At 38.6% G+C, this 10207-nt stretch overlaps 1 pseudogene; it reads left to right on the forward strand.

The window, feature by feature from the left end:
- The first annotated feature begins 8066 nt into the window (after positions 1-8066).
- Positions 8067-9841, forward strand: LOC126068595 (olfactory receptor 5V1-like; annotated as a pseudogene).
- The last annotated feature ends 366 nt before the right edge of the window (positions 9842-10207 follow it).

The following is a 10207-nucleotide window of genomic DNA, read 5'->3' on the forward strand; positions in this document are numbered from 1 at the left end:
TCTAAAGTGTGTTTCTTGTAGGCAGCATATAGATGGATAAAAAAAAATGTGTTTTAATCCATTCTGCCACTCTCTGTCTCTTTTTCTGTGCATTTAGGCCATTTACATTCAGCGTAATTATGGATAGATAATTATGCTGTCCTTTTGATTTTGTGTGTGTGTGTGTTGTTGACAGTTTCTTTTTCCCACTTAATTTTTTGTGCTGGGTAGTTTATGTATTGTCTTTTCCTCTTATTCGTTGTTGTTGATTTCATTTCTGCCGAGTCTCTAATTTTTCTTGTATTCAATTTTATGGGTAGGATAGTTAGTCTCATTTGTGGTTACCTTAATATTTACCCCCATTTTTCTATGTTTAAAGCTAACTTTTATTTCTTTATATCTCCTTGTCTTCCTCTCCATATGAAAGATCTATGACAACATCTTAGTCCCTCTTTATTATTTTAACGTTGTCTTCTTTTACGTAATGACTTTTCCCCTGTTCTGAGCGTTTTTAACTTTTATTTATTTTTGTGGTTTCCCTGTCTCGGTTAACGTCTGATTTTTCTATCCAGTGTCCTAGTTGGGTTGATACCTGGTATTATTGGTTTTCTAACCAAAGAACTCCCTTTAGTATTTCTTGTAGTTTTGGTTTGGTTTTTACGAACTCCCTAAACTTCTGTTTATCTGGAAATGTCCTAATTTCACATTCATATTTGAGAGACTGTTTTGCTTGGTATATGATTTTTGGCAGGCAATGTTTTTCCTTCAATTTTTTATATAAGTCATCCCATTGCCTTCTTGCCTGCATGGTTTCTGCCGAGTAGTCCGAACTTATTCTTATTGACTCTCCTTTGTAAGTGGCTTTTCGTTTATCCCTAGCTGCTTTTAAAATTTTCTCTTTATCTTTGGTTTTGGCAAGTTTGATTATAATATATCTTGGTGACTTTCTTTGAAAACCTACTTATGTGGAGTTTGTTGACCATCTTGGGTAGATATGTTTCACGATATCAGGGAAGTTTTCTGCCAAGAAATCTTCGACAATTCTCTCTGCATTTTCTGTTATCCCTCCCTGCTCTGGTACTCCAATCACTCGTAGGTTATTTCTCTTGATAGGATCCCACATAATTATTAAGGTTTCTTCATTTTTAAAAATTCTTTTATCTGATTTTTCTTCAAATATATTAGTGCCAAGTGATTTACCTTCAAGATCACTAATTCTGCCTTCCACTTGCTCGATTCTGCTCCTCTGACTTTCTACTGAGTTTTCTAATTCTGTAATTTTATTGTTAATCTTCTGAATTTCTGATTGCTGTCTCTCTATGGATTTTTGCAGCTAATTAAATGGTTTCTTATGTTCTTGAATAACCTTTTTAATTTCTTCAATTCTTTTATCTGTGTGTTCCTTGGCTTGTTCTGCATATTGCCTGATCTCCTTCCTAATGTCTTGAAGAGTTCTGCATATTAATCTTTTGTATTCTGCATCCGGTAATTCCAGGAAGGCACTTTCATCCAGAAGATCCTTTGATTCTCTGTTTTGAGAGCTTTTTTAAGTGATCATGGTCTGTTTCTTTAAGTGGTTTGATATTGACTGTTGTCTCCAAGCCATCTATAAGTTATTGTATTAGTTAATTTTATGTTTCCTTACTGTATCCTAGTTTCTTGCTTTCTTTTATTTTTATTTGCCCAGATGGGTTGCTCGAGTGAGCTAGCTTGATTATTTTCACCTTTGGAGCTCTGATGTCCTGTCACCAGATGGCTAGAGCTGTTATCAGGCATATGAGCTTCTGAGTCCATTCACCTTTCTTGTGTGGATTCCTCTCACGTATCCAGGTAGCAGGTCATCAAGTGTGTCGTACAGTCTCTGTCGTGCAGTCTTAGAAGGGCAGGGTTGTTTGGTGTAGGTACCGGTATCTGGTTGCACCAGGGGGTCACAGTTTGAACAAGGCAGGGTGCTGAGAACCATCCCCCGAATATCTCTGAGGAAAGCTCATCCCTGTTCCCTGGAGCATATAGGTGGGTGGGTTCTGCAGATGGACTGTGGGCACTCAATGCTTTTGGCTGTAAGGGCTGGGAGTTACCAGTTATCCTTGGACCCCTGTTGCTGGTGGCTGGGTGACCTGAATGGAGCCACCAGTCCTTAAGCCCCTGATGTGGGTAGTTGTGGACACTGTTTAATAGGCAAAGTGGTGTCTAATATCAAACACCCATCTATCCACCACACAGCTTAATCATTTGCAGTCTGCCAGCAAAGGCCTATTCTCCTGAAATAGGCCCACCTAGGTTCTTGCAGGTGGAAAGGTATTCAAAGTCCACACACCATTTATGACTGGACAGGAGCCATTTCTGTCCTCAGCTCTCCTGGTTAGTGGAGCTGGCAAATTATCTTTTCCCTCTGATGTGAATTTATTCCTTCTCCAAGGCCAGGAACTTGTTTTAGGGTGTTCAAATGGGTGTATCTCAGGCCCAGAGAAATCAATAGCCACTGAAGCTGCTTTGGGGTCTGGGGGCACTGCAAAATATACACAAGTACTTAGGTTTTGCTGAAAGCGCCATTATTCTCTGGTTCCAGAAGTATTGGTAGGGTGTGCTGCTGGCTTCCTCTCCCTGAGGAAACTGTGGCTGAGCGCTACCGCCAGCCCACCACTGCTGCTCCCGGGAAGGTGCCTGAGGGATCCCAGTGATTCAGGTCCGGCAACTCCTCTCTACTACTGAACTGCCTCTCTCTCCCCCTGCCATTCAGTCTGTTTTCTAACTTTGCCTTTGATGTTCAGGGCTTCTAACTTGTCATAAATATAATTGTTTCATTTGATTTTTGGTCTTTGTTATAAGAGGGATCCCTGGAAGCATCTGGCTATTCTGCCATCTTGGCCCTACCTCACAATATATATTTTAAACAAATAGTAGAAAACTCTAAAATTCTCTTTTGAAACAATATCAGTTTTTTTTAAAGATTTAATCTACAGTTTATTTAAAATTAAAAAAAAATAAAAGCCACTAGCTTGCCTTTACTAATGTCAATCAAAAAGGCAAAGAATTGTGCTAGGTTTTATATTATAATGAGATTGGGGAATTTGAAAAAAAAATTCTAATTGCCAAGGCTGAGTTCTCTAGAGAAGCAAAACCAGTGAAGTATATTAGTACATATATGTAAAGAGATTTATATCAAGGAAATGGCTGACATAGTTGTAGAGGCTTGAACTACTCCAGTCCGTGGACCAGGATACAGCTTTCTGATTCAGGTAGCTGCAGGGGCTGGTAAACTCAAGATTAGCAGGTCAGAGACCAGGGCTTTTACTCACTGGCTGTGAAAATCAAGGAATTCCAAGATCAGGAGGCAAGGCTGCACATAAGCTGTTAGCTCAAGTCTCAAGAACCAAAGGTCAGACTAACAGGAGCCAGCTGCACGATCTAGAACAAGAAAAAGCCCCCAAGCCTTGCCAGAATGTCCACTTATATTCGGATGGAGGCCACATGCCCAAGGAAACTCCCTTTTGACTGATTGGCTACTCACAGCAGATTCCATCATGGGGGTGATTACATATCAAATCTTACCAGGGAAATGATCACTACATTATATGACTGCCAAAACAGGGAGAATTATAGCCCAAACAAGCTGACACACAATCTTAACCATCACACCAAGGATACACTGAGTCTACTTTTTATATCCCATTAATTCCACAAAATCTTACTGATGTTCAGTTTCCTTCATGTTAGGCATATAGGAGCCTTGGTGGTACAGTGGTTAAACAGCTAAGCTGCTAACCAAAAGCTCAGTGGTTTGAAGCCAGCAGAAAAAACATTTGGCAGTCTGCTTCCATAAAAATTTACAGCCCTGGAAACCCTATGAGGGCAGTTCTACTCCGTCCTACACCATTGCCGTAGAATCGATTCTGACTCATAGCAACCCTGTAAGACTAAGTAGAACTTCCCCATAGGATTCCAAGGAGCGGCTGGTGGATTCAAACTTCCCACCTTTTGGTTAGTAGCCAAGCTCTTAACCACTGCACCACTAGGGCTCCACTCTGTTGTCCTGTAAGGTTACTATGAGTCAGAATCAACTCAACAGCAAAGGGTTTGGTTCTGGTATATTGTGGTTATAACTTTCTTCTTTCCTTTCTTCTTCACTTTGTTTCTTCTCTCACTCTCATTTCTCCCTTTCGCTCTCTCTCACTCATGCATTCTTCCATATTCATTTCATTGTTCCCTTTTTCCCCTTTTTTCTCTCCTCCTCCTCCTTCGTCTTTTTGATTTTCTTTAGATACAAATGCTACTTTTTTTTTTCTATTGAGAGAGAAGACCAGCAATCATGATGATGGCACAGAACCAGGCAATAATAAATAAGGTCTCTGTGAGCCATAGCAACTCAATGAGAAATAGCAACAACAACAAACACTGACCAAATTAATTCAAAGCCCTTAGAATATTTTTATGTTTTTTAGATGGGATTTGATTCCTTTTTTAAGTCTTTGCAATATTTTTTCTTGTACCCCAATAAATACTGCTGTAATTTGTATTAATTTCCTTTCGGTACTTCTGTCTAGTTGACATCCTGGACTTTTCTCTCTTCTTCTGATAAAAAATGTAGGAAATGAACTTTATGAGCCTTCACATCAAAAAACGTATTTTTCCATAAACTTGATTTTGGCTGGTTATACAATTTTAAATTTAAAAAAAGTCTCTCTTTAAGAAGTTTCATGGCACTGCTTAATTATTTTCTAGAATTCTGTACCTGTGATGAGAATTTAGATGGCAGCAAATATCTTCTAAAATTTCCTGGAGGTTTCTGTGTAAACGTTATCTTTCTTTTTTATTACTCTCAAGTTGCAGTTTGCTCCCCAAATATATGCTTTCTTTCCAGAGTCAGAAGTTTTGTTCAAGTAGCTTGGATTTTATCTTCTGTGCACTTTTTTTCTGTAGGTTTTTGGTTTTCATTAGTATTTAAGAATGTAGGGTTGTTTTGCTTTTATAAAGCACAGTCTCTGTTTCTTAATCATGAGGGAAGAAGAGGTTGTTTTATTTTGTTTTTGTTGGGTCCAATTTTCTCTGGAATTCTTTATTTATGGACCGAATTTCAAGATGAGCATTCAGCAAAAAGGTCTATGGAATGAGAGGACTCCCAGAGCCTCATGTGGATTGTTGGGTTGCTTTATTTTGCAGCCACTATTGGTAAATGAAGAGAAAGAAGGGGAGGATTGCTGTGGGGAACTAAATGATGATCTATCAGCAGATTTTTTTTAAGTCAAATTTGCTAGTTGAGGACCCTTTCTTACTTCTATCTGCTGCCGTTGTACTTGCCTACACTAAGTTTAAAACTTTTCTGAGGCCATCCACTTCCCACATCCCCCCAAAAATTCACTCTCCTTTGCTACAATAACTGCACAGTAGTTATGGGCTTCTGCTCCCACAATTTTCCTTGTTCATCAACAGCTTACATTATGTTCCTGTTCAATATATGATTGCCCTCTCATTAAGTACATTGTTGTGATGACTATAAATTAATATTTACTTATTGTGGTATCAGAAAGGATGAATGACTAAGGCTTTTGTCAAACTGCCATACTAATCTAGAACTTGCAAAGACATATATTGTTAATGTGTTTCTTCATTTCTCAACATCATTTATTTTTAATTCTAAAATTTTAGTCCCCCAGCCCTCCATGAACTAGATTTTATACCATTTTTCACTGAATTTTCTATCAGTAATGTAATCAGTGGAAACCCTGGTGATGTAGTGGTTAAGTGCTACAGCTGCTAACCAAGAGGTCGGCAGTTCGAATCCACCAGGCGCTCCTTGGAAACTCTATCAGGCAGTTCTACTCTGTCCTATAGGGTCGCTATGAGTCAGAATCAACTTGATGTCAGTGGGTGGTGGGTGAACGTAATCAACAACTTTTTAATTTGTCCTTGGTGCCTCTGCAACTAAATTATTCAGTGATTTAGAGAGGAGTGCCTCTGAGAAATATTGTATCCTTAGAAATAGGTGTTTCTGCAGTTGATAGTCTTTTATCTCTTATATGTTTATTTTTCAACAAAAAAAGACAGGTTGGGTAGAAAAACTATGAGGAGAAGGAGAAGGGAAGAGAAATTGGAGAAGTAGGAGAAGGGGGAAATAGGAGGAGAAGAGAATCAAGGGGAATGGGAATAAAGAAGAGAAGGAATGACTACAGAAGATTAAATGGAGCTTTTGACAAAGTACTCAATTCTATCAAATGTTTCAAAGCCTGAATGATCCTGTTGTCAGGTTTGCTGCCTTTCCCTAAAAAATCACGTATATGGTAAACATGCATGCTATTTTCTCAACATGAATGCTCTTGGTAAATTAAAATTCAGGTGAGATTCTCCATCAGTATTTATTTTTAAATGTTTGTGTGTCCTGGGAGTTAGGGAGCTAAAGCTTATGACTATAAAATACAAACAGAGGAATTTTTAAAAATGCATATTGGGTTTTACGTAATCAGAATTTCGTGTTCTGAGCATTGTGTACTTGAGAATATCCCAATTTCAATACTGACTTTTGGGTAATGATGTGAAAATGAATGCTTGCCAATGCAGAATTCAGGTAATCTCTCTTTGGCATAAATGGAGTTGTAGTTTAAATATGTAAGTGGATTTTTCAAACCAAAATATTGACTGTGTGTTCTTAATGTCATGCAAAGAAACAATATATTGAGGCTTTCAGATCCTGCAAAATAAAAGGAAGTTATTCAGGTTTCTGGTAAATAACCAAGGTAGAAAGCTAATTTCCCCTGAGCTACTTCCTAACAGGGAGCTCAAGATTTCAATTACTCATGATCAGAGAAGTACTTGCTTCACCTTTGGCTTAAGATAAAGGTAAGTATTAAAACTATAGATTCAAAGATGATTAAAAAACACAGCAGGCAAGAGCAGAGATAGACCACCTTGATGAAAATGCTGCTTGACTTTCTGAGCTCAGTTTCTGTTTAGAGTATCTTATTTATTCACTCTTAACCCCTAATTTCAAACTTTACCTTCCTTTTTTTATTTCTCGTCAATGCATTCCTATTTTCCAGTTCCTATTTTTAGGTTTCTAGAATTTGGATGAATAGTATCTACAGAAGATCAAATTGAGTTAATTTTCTGTAAGCTGTTATCTGCTTTTTATCATAAATGTTTTTACAAATTTAGGCATCATCATTGTGCTCGAATTTAAAGGATGATATCCACTCTCTTAGATTCAAATACAAAAGTGTACGATATTTGAAAGTCTACTGAAAAGCAAATTTCTTCTCAGATGAAGTCCTGGCTATGTGCAACATCTTGAACCCTTGCATATGCACACATTTGTTGAGACTGAGAATTCCAACTGTGGATAAGAAGATTTTTCCTAGCGTCCCAGTGTGATGTTAAGGCGTAAGGAAACTAAATAAGTCAAGGGAATGAGAAAGCCCAAGTCAAATATTCTCATTTCATAATTCTGTCAGGACAGGCTCTGGACCTGATCCCATCATTGTTTCCACTAGCATTGTCCTCATTCTAGCTATTTTGTTTGCATTTGCACCATTTCGGGAAGAGGAATGAAAGAGAAATACATTTGTGTATCACTACAGTAAAGCTGTGAACAGAGTATGAAAGAGGTACAAGAGGTTCACTGATAAGCAGAATTAAAAGTTAAATTACCAAACTTATTCACACTAATTTTTATAGCCCTTCCCCCAAACCGACCTGGCTTCTAGGAATTTTTCATATGTAGGATCAGAATGGAAGACATAATACTACAATCTAGGATGCCAGTTTAGAGATGAGAAATTTTTTTTTCGAGAAGAATAACATTTTTGGGCTTACTAGAAAATATGAGTGTAGCCCTGTTTATGCAAAAACAAGTTCTTTTGGACATATGTTATTTTAAATTACTTCACCCAGCAATATCTTTGTCCTCAGCTGAAAGACAACAACAAGAGAGGAAATATCTCCACTATTACTTATGTGATCTTGCTGGTATTTGGGGACCTCAAAGAAGTTGGGACTGCCCTTTCCCTTTATTCCTAAGCCTTTATTTTGTCACACTGTGTGGTAACCTGCTGCTGATTCTTGCCGTCCAGAAAAGTCCACATTTACATACTCCAATGTATTTCTTCCTGTGCCACTTATTCTGTGTGGATGTTGGATACACAAGCAGCATTGCCCCTCAGCTGCGGAGAGAAGTCCTGGCTGGTGGTGTTACTATCTCCTTTACTGCCTGTGTAGTGCAACTCTATGCTGTTGGGGCTCTGCTCACTGTAGAGTGTTTCCTCTTGGCAATCATGTCCTATGGTCGCTACCTGGCCATCTGTTGGCCCCTGAGATACTCAGTGCTTATGGACAGCAGAACTTGTGTCAAACTGGCAGTTGGATCATGGATTGGTGGTTTTCTGTTTGTGGGACCTGTACTAATTTTGCTTGCCACGTTAACCTTCTGTGGTCCCCATGTCATTGATGATTTCTTCTGTGACTTCTTCCCACTGGTGACGCTCTCCTGTACAGACACCACAGTGGTGGAGAGAGTGGCCTTTGTTTCATCATTTCTATCCTTGTCTCCTTTCCTTTGGACCTTGTTAACTTATGGTTGTATTCTGTCCTCCATTTTAAAGATTTCTTCTTCTACAGGGAGATACAGAGCCTTTTTCACCTGCTCTTCCCACTTGATCGTCGCGTTTTTGTTTTACGGCACTATGGTTGTGGTGCACGTGACACCAGCATCAGAAAAAAACACTCAATCTGAACAAGATTTTATCACTTCTCTACACAGTGCTCACAACCCTTCTTAATCCTTTAGTCTATAGTCTGAGAAAAAAGGGCATTCAAATCACTCTGAAGAAACTATATTGTTCAGGAGGTAACTGGGACTAGAAAATAATGTGATGAGCAAATTAGGGAAATCGGGTAGAAGTGTGGGCTTATGTGATTTCCATTAACACAATTTTTGAATAATCAACACTGAAGTAAGTTCCATATATTGGGCTCTCCGATCTCTTGGAGGTGCACTACCGTCTCTTTGTGGTCTTTGCTGCCATATAACATTTCATCTTGGTGATAAATGTGGCCATTCTCCTTGCCATTGGGACTGAGAAAAAGCTGTACACACCCATGTATAATTTTGTTTGGCAAATTTGTCCCTCTTAGGCATTTTCTACCCATCAGCTACTGTTACCAAAATGCTCAAGAACCTCTTGAATGAGAAGCAAAGCTTTTCTTCTGTTGGGTGTGCTTTGCATCTCTTTTCCTTGGAGCCCTGGCATGTACTAAAGTCTTCCTTCTCGCTGTCATGGCTTATGACCATTATGTGATCGTATGTTTCCCCATTTGTTACACCTTCATCATGAAAAATGGGTGCTGTTTCCACTCTATGGCTGTGGCTTGGGAAGCAGATTTTCTGAATTCCCTTCTGCACACAGTGTTCATGTTCTGCCTGTCTTTCTGTAAGTACAACTGGGTCAACCAATATTATTGTGACATCTTTCTCATGGTGACACTGTCCTGCTCTTCCTCTTACATGGCAGAAATATTTCTCTTAGTGGTAAGAGATGTCTTGGGCATGAGCACCTTCCTGATCACTGGTATGTCTTATATCTACATCTTATCCACCACCCTTAAGATACAGTCAATGGAAGGCGAGAACAAGGCCTTCTCCACTTGTGCTTCCTGCCTCCTTGTTGTTTGACTTTTCTATGATACAATGATATTTACATACATCCACCCATCTTCCAGTTACAACTTCCCAGCTGGAGACATGTTCATCTCAATGCTATGTGGGGTCGTTACTCCAATGTTAAGCCCCATTATCTACAGGCTGAGAAACACTGAGTTGAAAGGAGCTCTCAGAAAGATTTTATGCCATAAGATCTGTTTAGGACAAACATGATTTTAAGACAGTGTTACCCACTTAGACTGAATTTATAGGAAGGATTGGAAGAATTCATAGAAAGAATAATTTTCTATTGTTGTGCTGGGGATAGAGAGGACATGGCTACATATATACAGAAATTTATAAGCACACTCACACATACATATTTCTACATTTATGCCTATCTATAGAACTATATCACTGTCCACAAGGAATATAAAATTTATCATAAAAATAGACTTTTTTTAAAGAAATTAGGGAACAGTTAATAATTGCAGTGGTGTAAGAGGTATAAATAGTGTGTATCTTAAGTAAATTTGGATCTATGGTCACATTCTATACCCATATCCATATACATACACATAGCTATACTTAGACCCAATA

The sequence above is a fragment of the Elephas maximus genome, chromosome 2 (genome assembly GCF_024166365.1).
Source record: "Elephas maximus indicus isolate mEleMax1 chromosome 2, mEleMax1 primary haplotype, whole genome shotgun sequence".
Classification (NCBI taxonomy): Eukaryota; Metazoa; Chordata; class Mammalia; order Proboscidea; family Elephantidae; genus Elephas; species Elephas maximus.